This window comes from Danio rerio, chromosome 4 (genome assembly GCF_052040795.2).
Source record: "Danio rerio strain M-AB ecotype USA chromosome 4, GRCz13ab, whole genome shotgun sequence".
NCBI lineage: Eukaryota > Metazoa > Chordata > Actinopteri > Cypriniformes > Danionidae > Danio > Danio rerio.
In genome coordinates, this window is record NC_141024.2 from 6,683,544 (window position 1) to 6,709,822 (window position 26,279).

General features: G+C 38.9%; 1 protein-coding gene across 5 annotated transcripts in view; it reads right to left on the reverse strand.

Moving 5' to 3' along the window:
- The window catches only part of mdfic (MyoD family inhibitor domain containing), a 257,224-nt gene that overhangs the window by 99,169 nt on the left and 131,776 nt on the right, over positions 1 to 26,279 (reverse strand). The window contains exon 7 of one of the 5 annotated variants that reach the window (XM_087245597.2): positions 10,319 to 11,457. The exons of 3 other annotated variants lie outside the window; for them this stretch is intronic. The gene's annotated coding sequence lies outside the window, so the exon portion shown is untranslated. Of the gene's footprint in view, positions 1 to 10,318; positions 11,458 to 26,279 lie in introns of those variants that run through there. One more of the 5 variants, XM_087245598.2, reaches the window with a different exon arrangement.

Sequence of the window (26,279 nt, forward strand, 5' to 3'; positions counted from 1 at the left end):
TAACACACACACACACACACACACACACAGACACAGACACACACACACACACACACACACACACACACACACACACAGATACGCTCGTACACAACACAAAAGCCGGCGGAGGGAAAGCCCCTGTAAATACAGCTCAACACATGGGTTTACATGCTCAAAGCAGTCAATTCTGGCAGGCTGCGCTGGGAATCACTGGCTTTTCCTTCAGACTTCAGACTTCTGAATCTCAGAACTTATTTATTTATTTTTCAAATTAATCATTTTAAATAAATTAAAAGTGGTTGAGTGTTATTTAGTGAATCTTTAATGAAATATTAAAATAATTACAAGCTTGCAAATAAGACTAAAATAAAGACCCAATGTTTATTTCATTCATTCATCAAATTATATTAAGGGAATTATGTCAATAGTTACTGAATTAAAATATAACTGGCTAGAGATTTTGGAAAAGATGTTAAGACTGCCAGCTTTAGTCAGTTTTTATACCAGCATTTTGTAGGGCTTCTTTAAAATAATAACAAAACTTCTTCATTTATTATCATTCGGAACATGTTAGACCCAAAGTCTTCAATATACCAATAGTTGGGATTGAAATTTGAACTACAATGACTGTCAAAATACACTTAGATTTTAAGAAATTTGACCGTAGTCAAATTTCCTGGATAAGTTCTCTTCAGTTTATGTAGTTCTCTGAGGTCGGACATTAACAATTAAACAATTAAACTGGTTAAAATTAAAGAGCAATAGTAACTCAAAGTATTTATACATGCTCAGTTTAGATTGCGATTTTAAAGCAAGGCCCAATCCCAATACTACCCTGATTATTTTTACACCCTAGGGTGCAAATGCACAGTACAGTTATGATCTTATTGCCAAAATTATATCATTATGACATGATATTGTTGCCTTTAGTGATTTCCAGAAGATAAATACCAAAAAATAATGCAACTGGAATAACTACAGCAGCCGCCACCGTTGATCTCATATGAAGCAAGAGATTGCGATGACATTTGATGATGTCTGCAGGTGCCTGCATGTGATAGGTTAAGTTCACAGTACTCATTAGGATTAGTTTTTGAACTTAAATGTGTTGTTGCAATCAGTTTCCTAAAAGGGTTTGAGTTTGAGTTACCTTAACCTATTGAATTTTACAATGTATATATGCCAAATGTGAAATGTTAGAAGCCTCTGTGAGTGTATGCTGCAAAGGAAATTTTCCTAGGGGGACAAATAAAGTTAACGGTCCCACTTCATATTAAGTGTCCTTAACTACAATGTACTTACATAAAAAAAATAAATACAATCTACTTACTTTGTTCAAAAAGTATTTGAGAACACTAGATGTGCTCTTGAGTTGGGATAGGGGTTGGGTTAGGGACAGTTTTTGTGGTGTGGGTAGGTATATGGGTGGGTCAAGATGTAGGGAATGGTCAGCAGTGTATTTACAAATGTAATTACAGAAGTTAATTACATACAGGTATTTAATCAAGCATAAGTACACAATAAATACATGTATTTACACAATAAGTACATTGTAACAAACTATTAAATCCTGTGTAAGTACATATTAGTTAAGGCCACTTAATATAAAGGGACCAAGTTAACTAACTAACTAACTAACTAACTAACTAACTAACTAACTAACTAACTAACTAACATACATGGAAGTCAATGGCTATCGATTTCCAACATTCTTCATAATATCTTCTTCTGTGTACAATAGAAGAAAGATAGACCTAATGGTTTGGAACCACTTGAGGACACAGCGAGTAAACATTAATTTATTTGTTTTCTTTTCGGCCTGATCCCTTTATTATTCTGGAGTCACCGCAGCGGAATGAACCACCAACTAATCCAGCATGTTTTACGAAGCGGATGCCCTTCCAGCTGCAACCCAACACTGGGAAACAACCATGAACTCTCATTCACACACATACACTACAAACAAATTAGCTTAACCAATTCACCCATAGTGCATGTCTTTGGACTTGTGGGGGAAACAAGAGCACTCGGAAGAAACCCACGCAAACATGGGGAGAACATGCAAACTCTACACAGAAATGTCATGTGACCCTGCCAAGGCTCGAACCAGCGACCTTCTTGCTATGAGGCAATCGTGCCACCGTGACATCCCAGTGAGTAAACAGTGAGTAAATATTTGACATTCGGATGAACTATCCCTTTAAGCCAGCACTGCTAGCACTGCCGTTGAGAAAGCACTAAATTCTATCTTTGCGTGGCCGTAAGCATCGGCATTCACACACTCACAAAGAGTACGTCTCAGGCCGGAGACTGGCAGGTGAACATGCCCGAGCAGAAGAAGATGATTTGCAGGAGGAAGCGAAGAGACCCTTCTGAATCGTTTCCCTTCCAACTCGACTCTGGCCACATCCTCCCCTCCCTCCACCACTTCCTGTCATTAAGCCTCTCACCGCCTGTCCCTAAAATAATCCCAGCAGTTTTTTGTCAATCCGCTAATAATTCAATTTAGCAGGCCCGGCACAGAGCTCCGCCATTAGTTTTGAGGACGTGATTTAAGATTGATGACTTGTGCCCCTTGGGAGTCTGTTTCATGAGGTGCTGGGGGCGCCGCGGCCGAGGTGCGGAGGGAGAACAGGCATGGGAGTCGAGCGAATTAAACTTTGGAATTGATTTTCTTAAAATTTGAGTTGACTAATGTGACAAGTCGCAGCTGTGAACGGCGGAGCGCCGGGTTAAAAAACCCGCGGCCTGTCTCCTCCAGGCTTCTCACAGTGACACGGCAGCGAGAGAAAGAGAGGGAGAAAATGTGTGTTAGGAGGCCTCACACACACACACACAAACACATGCTGCCGCTCAGTCGTCAACCTGCTGTCACCGACACAAATTACAGCCAAGAGAGATAGAGAGAGAGATAGAGAGAGAGAAAGAAAGCAAAGAAGAGAGACAGACCTCACATCACCACAGCCTCAGAGTTGCAGGTACTGCAGGTAGTGCTGACAAGGGACAGGTCACTGCTGTGACATTGTTGAATAATTCAAGAAAAGAAAGACGGAGCGAGCGGGGAAAGAGAGAGAGAGAGAGAGAGAGAAGGAGTAGATAAGTCAATGACAAAAAGTATAGAACATGTATGGTTGGATACTCTCGGCTTGTCGTAACACTCTGCTGTGCCATCAAAAGCAACATATTGCAGTGTCTACAAGTTACATCACCGCGATACAATACTGCTGGTCTGGGAAGGCCACATCTGCTCTTATTTGCATCCACCTGCGCTTCTGTGAGCAACTCACAGGCCTCATGGACATTCTCAAACTAAAGTTGACCCTTAAAGGTAGGCTCTTAAAAATGTATCCACCACCTTTATTTCAAGCAAGTCTGATAATTTATAGAATAAAATAAGTATTCTAGTGTCTACTCATTAATAATAATAATAATAATAATAATTCCCAGTGGTGAGTTGCGGCTGGAAGGGCATCCGCTGTGTAAAACATCTGTTTGTCGACTATGCCGAAAAGAAAATGAATGAATGAATGAGTTGGCGGTTCATTCCACTGTGGAGATCCCTGATTTATAAAGTGACTAAGCTGAAAAGAAAATGAATGAATTAATAAATATATACACATTTATAAGGCGACAAAGTGGCTCAGTGGTTAGCACTGTCACCTCACAGCAAGAAGGTCGCTGGTTCTCCCAGTGTTTGGCATGGGTTTCCTCAGGGTGCTCTGAGTTCTAAACTCCTTTAAAACAAGTAGAATTAACTTTCAATAAATTTTGAGTTAACTACTGTCATTTGATCTGATAAAGTTGAGTTTTACAGTGTATAAATCTATTTAATTACTCTCAACTAAGCGTCCACATTAGGTTGTTGACTGTAGGGGATCTTTTGCACAACTTTTTTTTTTTTGTTTCTCTTGGGAAATCCACCAACCACAACTTTATTTTGTTTATTATGCTTATGTAGTTGTTTTCCCCAATACTTGGGGCATAATACCCAACAAACTACCTTATTTTACTTGTCTTGCCCAATATTTTTTGTTTAAACAAACTATCACAAATACATCAATCTAGGGCTGGGCGATTTGGCCTAAAATCAAAGTCTCGATTAATTGAACATTTTACTCGATTACGATTAATGAACGCTAATTTTATTTTGAACTCTAGTATATCCAGTAAATAATATTTAAACTCTGCATCTCTTGAATCTTCTGTCAACAAATATTCTAATGTAAAAAGTATTTTTAATATAATGGTAAATATGTCATCTCAAGGAATCTCTGGCTCAGTTTACAATCACATCGTCAATTAAGTGCAAAGTATGGTTCAAGAATGAGTCCACCATCTTACTTGACCATGAGGCTGCAAAGTGGCTGCAGAAGAAATCAGTCTCTGACTTTATAGGCTGATTTATCTGCATCGAGTGATCGCTGTGACCCACGGTGCTTGCCTTGCGTGTAGCTGTGCATTGGTATACTTCAGCGTGCTGTTTGTATTGCTCTGTAGTAACTCTTCCGAACGCTAGCTGGCAACACATTTTTGTTTTCTCTGTGTTGAGTTTCTTCACAGGGGTTTGGCTTTTTCTAAATGCTACCTTAAAAAAACTCACTCAGAGGCGGGAGCAGGTAGACGTGCAACAGCTTTGATCATAAAGTAAGCACAAAATATTTCCCAGTGATGGGTTGCAGCTGGAAGGGTATCAGCTGCGTAAAACATGCTGGATAAGTTGGCGGTCCGTTCTGCTGTGGCGACCCCAGATTAATAAAGAGACTAAGCCGAAAAAAAAATGAATGAGTGAATAAACACAAAACAGCTTCTCCACGAGACTCCACACTCGTAAACACTCGATCCAACCGGCTCTCTGCTGTCCTGCGGCTCTCCGTGCCTCCCACGCGCGTCAACGCTACCAAACTGACCAATCAAAGAGCTTGCGCTAAGCATCTTCGTAACCTATAGTTAAATTTTTTGAGAGGTGCATGGGTATGAGACTAAATGAGTGTTTTCAATAAAAATCTGCATAAATTAGCCTTAACAGAGCGGGGTCACGTGACTCCACACATATTAGGGAAAATAATCGATAAAATTGACCTAGGAAATTATCGATTATAGGTTCTGTATAACAATTTCGATCATTTTTTAATTATTCGCCCTACATCAATCAGTTCCAAATGCATTTTTATTCCAGCGCAGTTTATATATTAGCCCTTTTAAACCCTCGCCATCAAGCATAGCACATTTGTTCTGAAAAGCACCACCTACTAGACCAGCAAACAGACTGAATTATTTTCTTCATTAACGGCAGCGTGGCTGTAATTCCCCAATCACTGTGAGTCACAAAACGCTCCTGTATGATCCAATGGCGCAATTCAGCAATGGTTTAAAGAAGCAGTAAGCAAACAGAGGCGAGCGACGTGGCCCCTGATGAGTGAACGCTGGAATTGGTTTCACGCTCGAGCGCAGCCTTTAAGACAAAGTACCACAGGAGATAATTATAGTGTCAAGCATCCGCCAGGCCGGCCGCTGACGATTGGCCAATATTTAGCTTTAATTAAATCAAAGCACAAATGTAATTTCTCCTGAGTGATCTTTACACAGAAAGTCAACTTTAGAAAAACACAACAGAAGACTTCAAGTCCCCTCTGAAGTTTGTTTTGCGACCAAACACATCGGCCAACGTGAGTGTGAATCCAGCAACTTGATGAAATAATGAACTTTTTGGAAGTGTTCATTCACCTGAGGGGTTCGAGTGCTTTATTCTGCTACAGGCTCTAAACTTTGTGGTCTCACCATTATATGAGACCTGTGCCTTTTAAAACATAACGTGACACACTGTATTATAACATAATAAAATTAATTCCTTTTCCTTCGACTTAGTCCCTTATTTATTAGGGGTCGCCACAGCAGAATGTACCAGCCAACTACTCCAGCATATGTTTTACATATCGGATGCCCTTCCAACTGGAAGTACTGGGAAACATCCATATACACTTACAGTCACACATGCACTCATTCACTACGGCCAATTTTGATTACTCAATTTACCTATAGCGCATGTCTTTGGACTTTGGGGGAAACCAGAGCACCCGGAGGAAACCCACGTGAACACGGGGAGAACATCCACACAGAAATATTAACTGGCCCAGCCGGGACTCGAACCAGCAACCTTCGTGATGTGAGGCAACAGTGCTAACCACTGAGCCACTGTGCTGCCCTGCATTAATAGTAACTGACCATAGTAAAGGAGTTCTGAAAGACAAAGTGAAGACTGAAGTAACCGAAGACTGAAGTAATGACAGGAAAATTATTGTTTTAAATTGTACTGACATGCAGCCTTGGTGAAAAAAACTAAATTTATGAAATTCGTTAAACTAATGCTTCAAAATACATTACTAATTTGTTTTTACTCTTAGTATGCGCTGGCAAATGCAGGTACATAATAAATACACACTAAAATTAGATGGTTTTGTAATTAATTATATTTAATAATGAAGTGCACCTATTTTACCCCCTTTTCAAGATTCATTTTTTTTGTGACTCCAGAGTGTGTCAGTAAAGTTTCAGCTCAAAACACCCACAGATTATTTATTATACCTTTCAGTATGATTGAATTTTGTGCTCTGAACAATATGTAGCTGTTTTTGCTGTCTGTGCCTTTAATGCTAGTTCACCCTACACACCGTTCTCATGTGCCAGTCAGAGTGTGCCTCGAACTCCGGCTTTGTCAGATAAACAGCACAGTGACAGACAAAGGAAGCAGATCTCATGTAATGTTTGTGAGGAATACTACTGTAAGAACTTTTCCAATGATTATTTGATGTATTTGTTGTGGAGTTGCAACAATGAATCACACACAATGTCGTTACAATGTAATTGGGTTGTGGGTAGTGAGGTAAAGTAACAAATTACAAATACTCACATGACTGTAATTGAGTAGCTTTTCCCCCTAGTTTTAGTACTTTCTCTTCAGTACACTTTTAGCGCTGTATGGTACTTTTACCCCACTATTGTCCTTCAACCTGCAGTCAATACTTTATTTCTTGTCTATAGGGATGGCTAAAGTAGAAAAACGAGTCCTGCGATTCCTGTCCAATCAAATCGCACATGGAAAGTAAATCGCATCAAACTGAACAATTTCAAGACATGGGTGATTTATAAATGCAACAAACCTTTTGGGGGCATTAAAAATGTCCAAGAAGATGTCCAAAATCTCTACATGCAAAATGAAGGATGTCGACTGTGTGATGACCAAATGAAGAATGGGCCGAACAAAAGAAGGAAGGGCCGAACTAATGAAGGAAGGATTCAAGGAAGGACTGAAACGGACAAAAGTCCTAATAAAGAAGGGAACAAAAATATTAACGAACGAATAAATGAATGAAAGAATGAAGGAAGAAACGGAGAAAAGAACAGATGAATGAAGAAAGGAACAAACAAACCAATGAAGGAAGGACAGAACGAACAAACAATGGAAGGAAGGTTGGAAGGAACGAATGAATGTGGGAAGATCACTAAATGCACAACAGAATGTTCCGTTTACACATCCCTGCACAAACTGCATGTACATGCGTCAGCTTTTCACAGCGTAATACTCACAACTCTTGAGTACTTTTGAAATGTCTATTTTAAGTAATTTTTACAACAGATACTTTTACTTCACTTGCACTATATTTTGGTCAAGAAATGGTTCTTTTACTTGAGTTAAAGTACTATATGTACTGTTTGTGGATTTCAAAAAAAATAGTTGAGATTCCCCTGCTATTGCAGAAAAAAAAAATTGTGCACTCCAACAGTAAATGATGCATTGGACCATAAAGTTGATGAACACACTTCAGCGCATCAACACGAGCTGCTGAGAAGGCACAAATACAGCTACGTGCATATCTGCAGTAAGAGTATCCAAAAATAGACATCCTTAACAAAACACTCTCCAGAGACGGCAGAAATATTTAAAAACTATTACTTTCAGCACCAAACTAAAAGTCGTGCTATTGATTTCATTTGCTGGCATCCAACAGAAAGGCCCGTTCTTCTCCCTGCCTGCTGTTTGGGAATATGGGAATGTTTGGCTATAATCATAGAGTGGACTATTGATCTTGCTATTTTAATATGTTGTGTGAGCAGCTCTGTTTGACTGCCTTTTTTCATTAGCCGAAGGATCTCTCTGCCTTCAAGCCGGGGAATTAAAACTGCCTCTTTCTCTGTTTGGACTGCCGGATGAAGCCGGGCAAGAAAGGTCAATACAAAATTAATATGGGCATTAATATTCTTAATGCAAACCTGACGCGTGCAAAGTCTTAGTTTTGACTGAGGTCCGCACAAAGTTAGATATGATTCTCCTGAGGCGGCCCGAGGCGCAGAACACCTGCGAGCGGCGGCTGCGCATTAATTGCGACTGTCTTGTGCACATCATAAACTCGCAGCTGATGCTGATCAGAGCGCTTCGGCGATGACTGTGAATCTCCTTCATTTTAATTGATTGTAAAACAGCGGGGGGGAAAAAGTGCTTCAGCAGCGAAACCATTCGGAGGTTGCCTCTGTGTTAAGAGATTTAATTACATTTATAATATGAGAGGGGATTTGACTATGCAAATTCCTTTAAACTGAAGAGTGTTGTATGTAAACACGCCGGTCGATCATCGCCCAGGAGGGAAGCGAAGGGATGATCTGTCTGAAAAAAAAAGAGACCCTACGCAGATGCTGAGGAAAAATCATGATAAACATACCGGAGGCTTCCTGCTGGCGTCTATACTTCTTAAAGTAAGCTAATTATAATTACTATAAATTAACTTGCCTAAAGCTGAGCTCTAAACTTTCAGCATTGCTAAATGGAGACAGACATCTGCATTATGAAGCTGCTTTACTGATGGGTAATGATGAGTCTTTTATACAAATATCCGAAAAGAGAGACAACGGGTTTCTATGAAGACAACTAAAACATGCCATTTCATCTATCCATGCCATTATTTATCCATCATACCATCCATTTATTTATTCATCCAATCATTGTTCCACCCATCCATTACACTATTAATTTCATTTATCATCCCTCTATCCATTGCTATCCATGCATCTACTCATACATTGATCACACATCCATCCATTCATCCATCCATCCACTCATATATCCATTCATACACCCATCCATTGCTATCCAACTCATCTACCCACCTATCCGTCTATCCATCCACTCATATATTCATCAACCCACTCCTATATCTATCCATTGAGTGTCATATATCTGTCCATCAATTCTTTCTTCTATCCATCTCATCTTTTTACCCCTCCTTCCAGCACTCTATCATCAATCCATCGATACATCCACTCATATTTCCACCCATCCATCCATCGATACATCTATCCACCCATCCATCCAATAATAGATTCACCCATCTATCTCATCTATCTACCCATCCCTCTATCCATTCAACCATCCATCACAATATCCATCTCTCCTATCCATCCATCCATACAATCATAGATCCACCCATTCACCAATCTATCATCACATATATCAACCATCCATCCAATATCCATCCACTCATATACATCCATTCAATCATTGATCCGCCCATCTATCCCATCTATCTACCCATCCCTCTATCCATTCACTTACATATCCATCCACCCACTCCTATATCCATCCATAAATTAACTGTCATATATCTATTCTTCAATCCATAATTCTATCCATTTCATCCATTCATCCATCACTATCAATCCATACATTCATTCATACATCCAGTCATATCCATCCACCCATCCATCCTTCCAATCATAGATCCAACCGTCCATCACTACATCCATCGATTCATCCATCATCAATCATACATAGATCCACCCACCCATTATTTCATCTATCTATCTAATCTTTAATCCACATCCATCTCATCTATCCATCCATCCACTTATTTATTCATCCATAATTCAATTAACTCTCTTGTATATCCATCCAACCATCTATGCATCCTTCCACCCATCACTCCATCCACTTATTAGGTTTCTAATCTTAGGACTTTATCTAACAATAAAAACAGCACTAATATGTTTTCTGGGGGCTGAGCTGAAGAATTCCCATCTGTGTAGATGTACCTGCTGTTATTTATGAGGGCTCTTGTTTAGGCATGCACACCGCAGATGCTGGTAATTAATCCAGCGCGCAATTAGATATTGTTTCAATTCACAGCTGAGTGTAATTAACTTCTGGGGTCTTTCCTCTCCAAGCAAACTGGCACCGGCTTGATGCAGACAGTATAAGCTTGATTTCTAATCTCTAACTTAAGGCAAGAAGCGAAGAACTAATTTAATGTTTTCTTCCAGAAATAATCAATGTCCTTTGAAAGCGTTTAAAGCTGATTAGTTTACAGACTGTTTAATTGGCATGTTGTTTAGATCACAAGAGGACGAAGGTCACACTTGCAAGCAATCTAAAAGTGAGACGATAGTAATCAAGCAACAAATCTACAGTAGGCAGAGATTGGATGTACTTGTTTTTCAGAGAGTCAAATTTTTAGTGGTGCATGTAGTTGATGTTTTCCATATTTGCATGAGGTTAAACTACATATTGTTACCAGAAACTTCTAAAAGGCTACACCATTTTCCATCTAACATCAAAGCTCTATGAAGTTTTAATAATACGATTTAGGTAGCCTTGCTTTAATTTGGACATTCTTTCTTAGGTAGAAAGAAAGTCAGGTCTTCTCACATCTCTAGCCTCCAACTTTCAGCTTTTGAGTAACTCTATGGTTGCCTTCCACTAGACCTCCCTTTGGTTGGTGTTAATGGGGGCCTTTAAGGTCTTTCCAGAGTGTAGACACATGAAGCAAAGCTCCATTTATGTTGCTTAAGAGCATGTCTCTAACTTTTGAGGCGAGAGCTGGAAAACGGACCACCTTTCACTCTGGCTCTGCTGGGCCGTTCTGCCATATCTTTCACCAGGGTGATGCTTCACGGGTTCGTCTTGACCTCCCCACCATTTCCAGCCATCAATCTGAGCCCAAGCCTGCTTTCTGCCTTTGTAGATGGGCACATCTTTTTAGACTAAATCCCCTCTCATTACGGTTCCTCTCAGCCGGTCAGTAAGAAGACCTCAGCTGAAAGTTGGGGAGGTAATTGAGCGGATCTTTCAGAGCTGCCTGCCCGGCTCCTATTTGCCTAGATTCAGGATGTAGTGGCCATGGCTGGGCTGTCGGCTGGACTTGATCTGAGCGTTCACATCTGGGCAGTGGGTTCGTCGCCTCATTATCAGTCGGTAGAACTGTCAGAAGTGGGGGAAAAACATGGTTGTAATGTAATCTGGTCACTGGACTTTTTCCCTCCTCTTAATGACCGGCCTTCCTCGCGCTCTCTGCCCTTCTGCTCTTCCTAGTCACGTCTGATAGACTCACACACGGCGAGGAGAACGGGCTGATTGCATAATACGATATTGATCTTCACCCGCGGGCAAGTCACATTATCACTGATAACCACGTAGGCGAGACAAACAATCTAAAATTAAGCAGAAAAAAAAATAGAAGGGATTTCATTAATTTGCCGTGCAACCCTCTGAACATCTGTTAACTAGTTAGGCTTGGTTAATAAGCAAAATAATTAGGGTTCCGTCTTGTTTGATTCCCTCAGCTTCTCCTTCTGTATTCATATCTGGAGAGCAACGAGCGCCGCTACCCTCAGGCAGAGGAAGCAATAATATGAGCCCAGGAGAGCCATTCGCAGGCAGGGAGAGAGAAGGCATCCTGAGGAGGCTCTTCGGCTCTCCACCTGGGCGTCTGGGAGGCTAAACGGCGCAGATATCGCTTATTAAACCATCTGCCTCATGCTAATTAGATTATCGCAGATAAAGAGAAGGAGTTTTTCTTTGTACATTTTAATGAGATAATGTGTCAACCAATTGCACAGGGAAGATGGATGTAATTCGGGGACTCCGACTGCAGAAATTCAGGTGAAGTTGTGCGCACGAACAGATGCAGGTTTGAGGGTGATTAATCGAGTGTAAAAAAAAAAAACAGCTAAGGGGAATGAAAATAAAAACAGTAAATGTATCAAAGCTCTAAAAGTCTTTATTTTTTAACTACTAACATGGCTCTTTTTACTTAAAACTGACATTTAATTTGTTCTCTGAAAGTTAACTACTTTTACTTTTACATCTGTAAATGTTGGCAACCTATTAATAGTACATGACAACAGCATTTCGGCAGTTCTGATGCAAAGATTATTGTTATCTTCATTTATATATATATATATATATATATATATATATATATATATATATATATATATATATATATATGTGTGTGTGTGTGTGTGTGTGTGTGTGTGTGTGTGTGTGTGTGTGTGTGTGTGTGTGTGTGTGTGTGTGTGTGTGTTCAGCCTATATTTTACAAGCTTAAACAAGTTAAATATAGAAAAATAGTCATTACCATCACATAAATTGTATTAGAGATCAAAGTGTTGATATGAATTAAACAGATAATAAACAATAGGGGAATTACCTACATGTATGTCACACAAATGACATCACACAGGTTTAACCACGTTGTGTTTCAACGGCAGGATGCCAAAATCAAAAGTCCAAAAATAGAAAAACTTGTTTTTACCCTACACCACACTGCCTTCAATGCCAATCGCAGACATCTTTGGCTAACAGCCATCAGAAGAGCTGAATGGAGTGAGGACCTAATTAAAAACGCTGAACTCTGCAGTTCTCATTTTATATCAGGTAAGTTGCTGAATCATACAAATGACTTGTTTTTGACTGAACAATGAAGTCAGCAAAAACTAAAGACTTAGAATGAAATGTAAACATGTACGCTCGCATACCCTGCCGTACAGGTGCAATTCACAGTCAGAATGCAGTTATTTTGCTTGTTGATGATTATGCAGACCTTGTACAATTCTGTCTTCTTTCCTCGTCTTCAACTAGGCAGAACCTCAGTTTTTAGCACTACAAAGTTTTGAATCTGCCAATCATAGAACATTATTTCTTGCACATGACCACACAGAACACAATTGTAGGCATCCAAAGACTTCTCTTTAGTAAAATTACTTGGAGTTTCAATGAGATTTCAATGAGATTCAATGAGAAGTTGTATATTTCGGGTTGGATGCTTGGCCATTTTGTCTTATCCAATATCCATTGGGAGGGTGCTATCTCAAATGGACCTGTCAGATAAAAGCCGCTCACTTTAATGTTAATTTAGCTGAATAACTGTGCTTATCACTGGGTGACAATCTGTTATAATATGCTAAAAGCATTATGTAAGTAATATATAGAATATGTAATCAAAATAACGTATCTCTAAAACAACAACAAACTCTGTACCGCATTGCATGTCATTCCCTCATTGTAAATGCAAGTGATCCCGTTTTTTTTTTCATCCTAAATGTTTACAAACCATTGATTCGCAAATAAATTCAGCACTTGTTGATGACTTTGGAGGTGGGAATAAAGCAGTGTAAAATGTAAACCTCTTGGCCTTTTCTGTTCTATAATTATAGATCCTAAATATAGCTGTAAATTCTGACACCAAACAAGACGGGTATTGATTTAGTATTGTAGGATGGGAAGAGCACAGACATAAAACACCTGGTCTAACAAGCACCTGGCTTTCCTCTTTTTCTTTGCCATACGTGGATAAATTTCAGCTTTAAAGAGGGAAAACCGAGAGCTCTGCTAACTAATGAAGCAGAGGCTATCGATTAGGGCCGTCACAAGAGGAAGGCATAAAAGTACACATTCAATAAGGGACTTCATACCCCGTCCAGCTAGTGTAAAGGTTAAGTGCTAAGGAATATTACAAGGATCAATATGTGACTGCAACTTCACATATAGCGGGCCACGTCTTCTCAACCTTCACACAGAACAACTTGACGTACACAGAAATGAACGGTAGTCCGATGTCTGTGGATGCTAGGATAGATAGGAAGCTTGAATTACATCGCAAAATTCCAGTTCATCGCTCGCCAGTGGTTAGCGGCGTCCTGTAATAAAGCCTTCGCTGTCATCAACAACTCAGCAGTGTAAACTGGAGCTTATTAAAATTTAATAACCGTCACTTTGTCTCTGTTCACAATAAATAACAAACTCAATTTCCTTCCCGTTACGGCAAGAGAGGCTCCTTAAGCAAGACAAATGAATGGTTTGCAGCACAGACTAACAACATTAACTGGCTAATTAAACAACAATAGAGGATGCCGCGGCTCCTTGTGATAATTATGCAATGTAGTTTAATGAAAAGGTTAACTGTGCATGAGGAATACGATGTCTTTGTCTCAGCGCCAGACCATTTGGGGAGCAGAAAAAGGAAACACATTTTTCGGATTTTCCTCACTAAACAAATGAAATGTGGTGCACAGCTTCTGTTTGGTATTTTTCCACAGACGCTAGACATTAGTATCTTAGACAGCACAAAGCTTAAATGAGGTGTAAGAACATTCAAATACCAGTGATGAGCTCTTCTAGATTCCTGAAATAAATGTTTTACTATCAATTAAAAAGGTAAAATATGAGCCTAAAATATGTTTGTTTATGAAATATAACTGTTAATCATGTTAATGAAAATGTGATGGGTGGAGGACACAGATGTGTATATTGATGTTTATTTATAGAAGTGTTAATTGAACAATTGATAGTTGGGTGACCAATCAAACAAATTAAGGATGGAAAGAAACTGAATGGATGGAACAAATGAAAAAGGATGGATGATAGATGGATTTATGTATGATGGAAGGATGAAGCTTGCAAATAAATGATGGAGGGAATAATGAATGGATGGATTGAGGGATATTAGGATGAACATTATAGATGGATGGATGGATGGATGGATGGATGGATGGATGGATGTATGACTGGATGGCTGGATGGATGATTGGATGATTGGATGGCTAGATGGATGTATGGTTGGATGGATGGATGGATGGATGTATGTATGACTGGATAGATGTATGGCTGGATGGTGAAAGGTTGGATGGATGGATGGATGGATGGATGGATGTATATGACTGGATGGATGGATGATTGGATGGCTGGATGGTTGCATGGCTGGATGGATGGATGGATGGATGGATGGATGGATGGATGGATAAGTGGATGAATGGCTGGATTGATGGATGGTTGGATGGATAGATGGATGGATGGATGGATGGATGGATGGATGGATGGATGAATGAACCAATTAACAGATGATAGATGAAACCAAGTGACGGAATGAAGAATGGATACAAGGCTGGACGGCTGGATGGATTGATAGATGGCTGGTTGGATGGATGGCTGATTGGATGGATAGATGGACCAGTTAACAGATGGATAGATTAAACTAACTGACGGAAGGAACAACAGATGGATGGATGGATGGATGGATGGATGGATGGATGGATAAAATGAACAAACAAATAACGGAAGAATGATAGAGGGATGGATTGATGATCAAATAAAAAAAATCAATGATGGAAAAAGATCTGGATAAATAGATGAACGCAATTAAAGATGAATACATGGATGAATGATGGATAGATGATGATAGATGGATTTTTGCATGATGGATGGATGGATAGATGCAGCAAACAATAAATGGATCAATTAAAAGCAGATTGACTGACAGAGTGACAGATTAAATTAACAAAAAAATAAAGGATGGATAGATAAACCGGCAATGGATGATTAAATAAGAAATAGCTGGAAACAACAAACAAAGGGTGTACAGATGGAACGAATAAACAATAAAATGAATGAATGAATGGATGGATGGATGGATGGATGGATGGATGGATGAATGGATGGATGGATGGACGGACTGATGGATGGACGGATGGAGGGATGGATCAAAGTAACAATATATAGCTGAGTAAAAACATGAATGGCTTGACATTAGGATGGATTATTCATTTTTGAATAGACAAACTAAAGAAGAATTGATGGATTGAACAAAAATGGATGTATGGACCAATGTATGGATCAATAAATGAATAAAGGATAGATGGATGAATGATGGATGGCTCAACACACAAATATAATAAACACACAAACTACATGTGAACGATTTTGACTATACATTACTTCACTATGGATTTAAAAGGTAACACCGGTTTCCGCATGCTATGGCTGTACACACTGTGAATCTCCTGATGGTCTTACTATAAAGTTGTGATCTTCAGTGTTTCTTCCTAAGGCTGGTCAGGTGACTCACTGACAGCTTTCCTCCACTGGCCTGCTCTCACTGAACGCTCTGAAAATGTAATTACAGCCCCTGCTGAGAGGTATGGATAGCCATTTCAGTCAGCCACATTTCCATAAGCTAAGCCTTTAAATATTCCATTAATTGATAATGTAAATGCCCTTGAGAGGCAGACTTTAAGCTGGTAAATCACTACTGGGGCCTCCTTTCAGTGCAACACTACCGTCTCAGAGACAAAAGCTCAACTAAAACCTTCCAACAGAGCTCAGATGACCCTCTCCTACTTCTACATCCACACAACAAGTTGATTTTCACACATTTAGTCTAGCACATGGCCTATAGATTCAATGTGGATTACTGATTGTGAAACAAATATTTACGGGAACAGCAGCTGTGGTTGGATGAAGTTCACAGTGGTCTCATTTTATTTGTAGCATTGTGAGCTATGACATTTCTCTGACTTTAGCAATGTAAATTACTAGAAAAGTTAATATATGGCTCGTTTCCACTGACTGGTACAGTACAGTACGGTTCAGGTCGGTACAGGTCACCTTTATCAGGCTTGCATTTCCACTACTAAGGGTAACCTTTTAGTGGACGCGATGTATGACAAAGTTTCAATCGCATCCAATAAAGCCTTAACGGTGGCTTTCATATCATATGAGAAGCACTTCTCACAAAACAGATGCTTTATACACAAAGACTTGTGTATAAATGTTTATTACTAACTTTTCAATGAACAATATTTAATTACAGCTGCAGATCAATGACAGTGCAAAATAGCTTACTGTAACGTCTGTTATTATATTGAATAAATAAATAAATGAACATATATGAACACATACAGCCCCTAACAGTCTCTGATATGTTACTAATTACAGAAGAACTACACACAGCAGACATTTAGTGCTTATTTAGGTTAAAAAAAACAACAGGAAATATAGCCCACAATATAGCCCACAGTCAGAGCAGATCTCTTATCTGTGTCTGTAATCTTCAGCAGCACATGTAGCCTCTGTTAGAGAGCAATTCAATCGTTCTAAGTTCATAATAATCTAAAAGGTAAAGATAATAGTTAAACAAAACAGTGTGTTCACGTTTGCTATTTTCCCGGCTTCTCTTTTTTTTCCGCGCTTCACTTTCGCGTTTGTCCTTTTCTGTCTGAATGTGTCATTCTCACGTTTGTCAGCTTCTCACAGGATCGGGTTTTAAAAGCACGTCAATAATCAGGCGCACAATATTATCATCAGCTCAAGAAGTTTGCTATTTCAGATATAGATGAGCGGCGAGCGAAAGGAAGAAATCGAAACTGCTCGCACTTCAGACTGGCTTGTAAAAAACTATGGAGCACAGGGTAAATCTTCTCGTCTTTTTGGCTTTGTGGCTGTTCATCAAGACGACGACAAGGTTTGTTTGAGGCCGCGCCAACCATGGCTTGTTATTTACGTATATATAACTCCGCTGTAATCTCTCGCTGTGTATTTCAAACATGGCGGCTCTTTTGTTTACATTCTGGCTTGTTGCGTAAGCGAATGACGCATCTCTGTAAACCAATAGCGTTCAGCTGCGCGTCTAGCTCCGCCTTTTGGTGCCCTTTCTTCTGTTTGGTACCCTTTCGAAACGGTGCCAACAAAGTGGTATGATACGGTTCGGTTTGGTACGCCTTTTGACAGTGGAAACATACCAAACTGAACCGTACAGTACCACTAAGTGGAAACGGGCCATTACAGTAATTAATCGTTTATGCTAGGAAAACCTACTGTGAACAAGGATCCAGATTCTTTCTGTAGCATTTTCACAGATTTTCAGATCACAGCCATTTTTACAGTTTGTTTGAGCTACAGTAAACTTGGATTAAAAGGATTTTTTCAAATGAAAACCGTCTATTGTCACTTTAGCTTTGCTAACCAGTCTTTCTTTTCTGGGAAGGCTTTTTAAAAATCTGAGACACAGACGAAAGTGATCTTAACCAACGTTTATCATGCATATATGAGCATCACAGCTTAATGCGACTGGAGCATCCAAAGCTTTTTATAATGCTCTGAAAAAAATAAGAGGAAAAAGATGAATATATGCTCAGTATAATTTAAAACCTAGCAAACTGGACTGCTTAGAAATGCGCGTGTGCATATTCCAACCACAGAGTGTTTATTAATTGAAATAAAAACCCTCTGGAGAAGTCAAAAACAACCACGGGATCAATAATGTATGGCTGCGCATTGTGCACACGATGCGGCGGTTAATTATTCAGTAAACGAACTGACATACAAGTCCATTAGTGTTTTTTAAACACAAAATTACTGTGCAGAAGCGCGGCTTGCTTTCATTTTTCCATGGCTTGCGAGCCTAAAGAATTCATGATAGAAAAATATTTATCTCGTTTTAAAAGGCGGAGGATGCAAATCTCCGATGATGAACCATAATGGATGATGTCTTTTCAAAAATAAATGCGCTGTTAGGAACATTCCCTCTGCAGCCGTTTGAGAGGCTTTTGTCATGAATTTGTGATGAACTGTTGGTTGACAAATAGAAAAACATGAATATTGTAGGCATTTACACCGATTTACTTACAAGTTGACACATTTAATATGCTCACTAAAAGCTAACAGGTCTAAATGACTTTTCCTGGCGCTGAGTGCAGAGATGCATTTTGTATGCAGGAGTGATTTTGCAAACAGTCTCGTTAAGAGATGCATGTCTGCGCTTGTTTAACAGCATCTGTGCATAAAAATGACGGTAAAAAGCAGAATATCACCTTGTTCAGCACACGGTCACACACTACAACGCTCATGCACATGCAGCAACATAAAACTGCCACAGTTAACAAAAATGACTTCAATACGTGTCAACTGATTAAATAAATGACATAAATAATACACCGATTAATCTCAGTTGTGTATAATGTCAAACAAAAGACATATCCATTTGGTGTCCGTATCAAATTCCTTTAAGTGAAAGTAAAATGTCAAAATAAGTCTGAAACAATTATCAATCTGCATAATATTGGAAATATTTACAAAAAAATACACAACATATTCTTAGGCATACTTATTAAAATGAATTACAAAAAAATACTGCACTTTTCAAAACTATTAAACATGTGTTTGGACACTTATAAAGCTGCAAGGCAGAGCGAATGCCAATGTTTATCAGAAGCTCCTTCCATGTTGCTGAATCTGCATGATTGACTGTTGAAACCTTCAGAATTTTTAGCTGTAATATTCCCTTGTGCTCCAAAATTGCTGCCCTCTAAATTTGATCACGGTTTACCACATAATAAAGGGTTTTTGTTAAAATGCTTTTGCATAGTAAAGCCACAACTAATCAGACCCCCTAGATTTGGGGGATTTAAAAATGACTGTGGTAGTAATTTCCAAAAATGTGCGGACAAATTTGCGATTTAAAAAAAATATATATAAAAAATACACACACACACACACACACACACACACACACACACACACACACACACACACACACACACACACACACACACACACACACACACACACACACACACACATAAAAAGTGATATGTATTATCACTTATATATGTATTATCACATATTAGGCACCCTACTATGTTAGGTGTGCAATCTGGCACAATGACAATAACAAAAATCATAAAAACAAAGCTTCTTTACTTTGGTCTCTTTTTAAGACAAGTTCTAAAACAGATCTTAAATGATAGGGATTTTCCACAAATAATCTCCTTCAATTTGGTCACAGCCAGCAACTGTCATCTTTGAACCAATCTCCATCATTGTAAGCCGCTTGCTGTTCTGTGTTCTATTGCTCAGTGTGTTAGATGTTTGCTCCCACTTTTTTTGTAGTGTAAAGCACCAATTTGCACAACAGGATGTCTAATTGAATCTTTGCAGTACCTAAACCTAAACTAATGTAATGTAATGATTGTGAGGGCGCAGGTGAGATGCAATCGAGATGAAATTTATCATGTGCACTGTGTATGCAACATCTATAAGTCATGTAAAACAATTAATGGCAAACTGAAATAAGTATGATTATAAGTCGATTATATGGTTAGGAATGGAATGTTTTATGAGATTATTTAAATTTTTTTGCAGATATTTTGCGTTTAATTAAGAATTTTGCAGGATCACAAAAAAATTGTGACTTTTTGGGTTGGATTCAGCAATTGCAAAATTGCAAAAAACTAAGCGGTTTGACTAACATTTAATTACATTTTTGATAATGTAATGAATCTGTGTATAAAGGAACACGCAAACAATACATATCCTGTGTATTCATATAAGAATGTGTTATTGATTTATTTTTAATACTAAACATGTACAGTACAGTAATCAATGTTTGAAGTAAATCCAAAAAGTTTGTCTTGAGACACAAACTGGTGTTGTTCAACAGTTTCAGGACAACATTGATGAAAGGTGATGATCCACATCATATGTTATGTCTTCGGTTCTTATTATATGACCCAAAAGACATCCATTTGTTACTAGTAAACATCAAGTCCTTTGATCATGTGATAGCTGTGTCTACACATTAATGATTGATTTCCCACACACCCCTGGAGGTATGCTCAAAATACTCTTTCCATCGCCTTGTCTATCCCACAAACATGTCGCCTTGTTACACAAACTGACAGGAGTCAAAAGAAAAAAAGGCGAGACGGTAAACAGCTACACGAGTGCGGGAGCGAGCGTTGCTTTCAGAAGATCACACAGCTGAAATTGCACCTGACATTTCAAAAGACGAAAAAAGTTACGCGTGCGCACGCTCCGCTGACAGAGTTTCTCCCCCGTTGCCCTCTCTGGGGTGTTTCTTTATTAATGAGCAGCACACATAAAACGCAACAGTATGACTGAGGGTGTCACTCATCAAAAAAAAATAAAAAACTCCATTCACAGCCGTCTTCTTGCATGGAGAAGAGTGGGGCTTTTTTTTTTTACAAGGACTAGAGACAATCGCTGATTGCCCGGTCTTTCAGATGACCAGACCTTCAAGCTTCATTTTTTCAGACACTGTATTAATATTGTATGCAAAGCGAAGCTAGTTTTTGCCAGCACAAGGAAGGAGTATAGGAGCTGTGGATATAGAGAAGAGGAGTTCTCCCTCAAAGACGGTGGATATATTACTCTATGGATATATATGTGTGTGTTTTTGTGTGTGTGTGTGTGTGCAGGGAACAGTGAAATGCTTGAGTGAGTGACACTTTTTTTTTTATAAATAACTGTTATATTATTCCGCTAACGCAAGACGTCAACCTCTGGATGTTGATTTTTTCGCCCTGCTCGAGATGTGAATGCACTAATTTCCTTTCCTTGCAAGAAAACCTTCCCGAAATAGGATCACACTCTGCATTTAATTGTGTGTATAATCAAAGAAGTGGAGCACGACAGAAGTTTTGGTGTGCACAGCAGAGGCGGCCCATGTTTCTCATAGCTGTGGGGCTAATAGGGTGTGCTGGGTGCTGGTGGGGGGAGTGCGAGTCTGGCAGGGACAGGTTTGATGTGGAGCTGTCACTGATGGAGAAGGTAGCTGAGCATGTCCAAAACACCAAACACAGACCTCTGCTCCTCCTCTGCTCCACAAAAACAGAATACAGGAACACAGTTGTTTGAATAATAAATACTTGTGGCACTCGAGTGGCAGGGTGCCTGCAGAGACGCGCGCCCAGAAAACGATGTTGATGTGTGGGGAAAGCCGGCGCCCGACATATGTTGCCATGAATAAGGTATACTGGAGACATCAATGCGGCTTCCGGATTTCCAGGTTGCAGGAGTTTCTCTCTGGCGTAAATTGACACATCCTGAGAGGGAATAAACTTTTGGAGGAAAGCAGCGTCCTTCGGAAAGAGAGAAAAAAAAATTGCCACAATTCATTTTCCCCCCCGAGTTGCTGACCAAGTGTGTGCAACTTTCTCTGCCGGTTTCCTTGGGCGATGAGATCTTGTTACCTCTTTAAAAACCCCAACTGGAAAAAAGAAAAACAGTCTCTAGCTGGTCATTAGCTGGACTGTGCTAGCTGATATGGCCGAGGTGACCTGCTGGACCACTGGATATTAAAATTCTAGCAGATCGGGATGGACTGATCATTGGTTTCATGTTATGGGTAACAAGCGAGTAAGGTCTGCAAAGTCCATGCTATTTGATCCAAATCAATTCAAATTAAAAACTCTTGATCTTAGTGTCATCACGATACTGGAATTTTGGTACCTTTCAATACTGAAATTTTAATTACGTCAATTTTCTTGCTTTATTAACAGCGGTGAAGAATAGTGAACTGATGACCTTCACAGCCAATCACAGTCATTTCTGTTGAGCATGTGAACACAATAGATAATCAGCGATGTTAAAGTGCTCAACAGTGCTTAAATGGATGTTTTTAACATTTCAGTACTGATTAGAACCGAAATTCCAGTATTGTGAAAACACTAGTAGAAATACAGTATTAATAAACAATAATAAATTACAAAAAATAAATAAATAAATAAATAATAGACTGTGTAATAGTGTGTGGTACAGTAACCCTCTCAACAAAAAATAAACAAAAAAGGTAAACCATCCAAGTAGCTTAACTACATTTCTCAGTAGTGTGGCGGTCGCTTTCTAAATCAAATAGCTTTTCAGTAGTGAAGCTATTATTTTAAGCTAGTAGCGCAGCAATGCACACACAAGCCACATTTACAGATCGCGGATCATTAAGTGATGCTACCGCCATTCACGGAGCTGTGATTGAAAGTAAATATGATAGTGAGAATGGCGAATTCTTCTTCGTGTTTTATATGAGATAAGCCAGATACTGATCGAGTAATGAAATATAATTATCGGCTAATACTGATCTCCGGGCGATTGATCGAAGAATCCCTAGTATTTTCTCCAGGGTTTGGTCAAGGTGAACGTTTACAATGGTGCAGTATGACGTTCTGCTATTAGAGTCTGTAATGCAACACACAAGCATTGTGTAGCACGTAGGAAATGATTCAGCAAAAATTACCAAAAAAAGCTGTATTATGCACGGCAGACCAGTAGTGGGCGATGTCACTAAAGCCCTGCTCACACTGTGAGATTTCAGCCACGATTTGTCATCTCAGAAAAATGTGGGAAATACTAAAAGATTCCTGAAATCCTAGGCTAAAATCTGTGGTCTTTGATCATTGGTTTGACATGGTTAATCAGAATTTCCCTCCAATGCAGTACAGATTTTAGACACTTTCCTGCAGTGTGACAACTGCTGGAAGTGTACAATCTGATGACGCAATCCATGCGACAATTCAAATGACCCCACGGAAAGGTCAAAACAGTTTCTTTCTTCCTGGTTTTATTATTGAGACTCGCCGTGTGCAAAATAGCCGCTACAGATTGTTTACATTTGCTGTGAGGAATCATTTTAGAACGCGGGACAGTGAAAGTGTCACTGGTAAATGATGTCAAGCTCCGGGGTTTCTTCCGTGTTTGTTGCGTCTTCATTGCCGTTCAGTCTGACATTATGAGGACTGAGATCTTACAGTGTGACCTGAGAGCCATTTTCATGCAGTTTGACAAGCTACAATTGTTCAGGATTATAAAAAAATATTAAACAAAACGCACAGTGTGAGTCGCCGACATCCCAAGTTGAGAAAAGTAATTTCCGGGGGATACAAAGTTGCGGGAGAGTATCTGAGTAGGGGCGTGTGGGCGCGAGACGTACCTGAAGAGCAGTGGGTGTGAGTTGTGCACGACGTACCTGAAGAGCGGTGAGGGTGAGTTGCGTGTGACGTACCTGAAGAGCTGGGAGGGATGCAGTGGAGAGGGGGGTGTGACGTATTTAAGGACGGGTGGTTTCCGGGAGTTTATCATTCATTTGCGGGCATCCGGGATGTCCAGTAAACAACTGAAACTGCCAGAGCTCTACTTGCTATGAGTACTTTTCCAACTGTTGGAAATTTTTATGAGACACAAAACACTCAATGTGAGTGTAAAACGCGTGCTCAGCACCTTACTATCCACTACCATGCTTCCAGTGACAACAGTAAAAAAAAAAAATGCTCAGCTCAGGAAAAAAAAACCCTTTGGTGGACACGCGCCCTGAAGAAGCGCTACACATTCATGTCTCTTGTCAATCCGTGTCATTTTTGGTTGTCAAGTACTCACATATAGCCTAAAATTGTAATATGCATTACAGTACATCCCCAAAATCGTAGTTTACACTGAAAATAATGGTATAATTGCCAAAGACAGACCTGTAACTTTTGCCAAAATGTATAAATTCGTTTAGTTTAAACATGCTCTTAATGTGTTAATCTTTCTACAGTCTTGCAAACATTTAACAGTAAAATATTAAAATAAGATCCTCATAGAATCCCTATAGTTGAGCCTGTGTTAATAGTGAATATTACTTCAGCTTCCACAATCCCGGACAAAAAGTCTCTTTAAAAAAAGTGTCAGGATTGGACATAGTGAACTCACATTCAGGATCTGTCTTCTCTCAGCTTTTCACACTGAATATTCTGTTTCACTCTGAAATATGACACATTATGGAAGTAAAACAGGTTGCAAATGTCATTTTTGACTTCAACTATGTTCCAGCACACAGCCTGACCACCTTAACTTAGTCTAACTTAGTTTTCCAACTAGGGAGTCCACTTTAAAGTGAGAAAAATAGATCAGCGAGCACACATGCAGATTCGGATGGCAGAACATTACATCAACTTTAAGACAGCCATGTTTTATAATATCTCGAGCAATGGTGTCATTTAAGTCATCGATGAGCCAATCCTGTGCCAATATCTCACACACAGCAGCAACATAATAAATATATAAATATTAATAAGCAAATACTATATTTTATGTCTATTTATTATTATTATTATTATTATTATTATTAATATTAATATATTATTAATATATTATAATATTAGTAGTATAGTACTGGTAGTATATTAATTGTTTATGTCTTTTGGATCTATTTATTTATACCAATAATAATAATAATAATAATAATAATAATAATTATTATTATTATTATTATTATAATGTTGAAAAAATTAGTTCAGCTCAGGTCAGGGGAGGTTTATCTTCAATGTTTAACATATTAGCAATTTATTGGATACAAATCAATAATTTGATTCACAGAAATCTGTTATCCTCAATGTAATGCAAGAGTTACATTCAGGGGTGCGCAACCCTTTTCATTTCCTGACTTCAACTTATATAGGCAGCTGATATTAACAGGTGGAGTTTAGTGGAATTCGTCACTTGTCAATCATTTTCCGGTCCTCCATTGGCCGCACCCATACATACATCCTCCTTTTCTATGAATTCTCTGCACAACATTAAAAACATAAGACATTCTCAGCACATATTATGTGCTCACGTTTAACACATTTAGCTGCAGAGCTCATGTTAATTTTAGACAATCAGGCCTTTGCATTTCTATCAGCTTCATCTACTTCTGCAAAAAATGCTTCATTAGTATGAAATGCATATAACACTCAACAGAAGTTTAGTTAATATATTTAAGCAATACAAATACAATTGTTTCATGAAAAGAAAAGGGACAAAAATTTGTAAAAAAAAATCCCTTTGTAATTTATTTTTCTAATAATAATAGTAATAATAACAACAACAACTACTACTACAAATAATACTATTTATTTTTTTATTTATAAAATTATAATAATGTATTCATGTCTTTTGCCTCTGTTCTGCTTTTCAAACTGAATATTCTGCTTTAAAGTGGGGTGCAATTCTGACTTCAACCACGTTACAGCACACAGTCTGACTCCTTTAACTGAATATAACTTAGTTTTTCAACAACGGTGTCCACACTAAAAAGTAAAAAATCCAGATACCGTAGAGGTTTCATCTACTTTAGGACAGCCAGGCCTTTTGGCGGCATCAGCAATGAAGCCATTTTTACTAGTCGATGTGTCCATCCGTCGCCAATATCTCACACGCGGTTACGCTAACGCACCAAACATGACAGAAAATCATTAGCCACCATTGGCTGTTAACTGTCACATGAATGATTGAAGAAGCAGTGAAGCGTTCAGTTTTGTGTGGCAGTTAAACATCCGCCGAGACTCATGATGAGGCATCTTAGAGGAAAACCACCATCATCCTTGTACATGAAGAAGCAAAACCAGTCCAGATCTGACACTGGGGTCAATCCAGCCATATG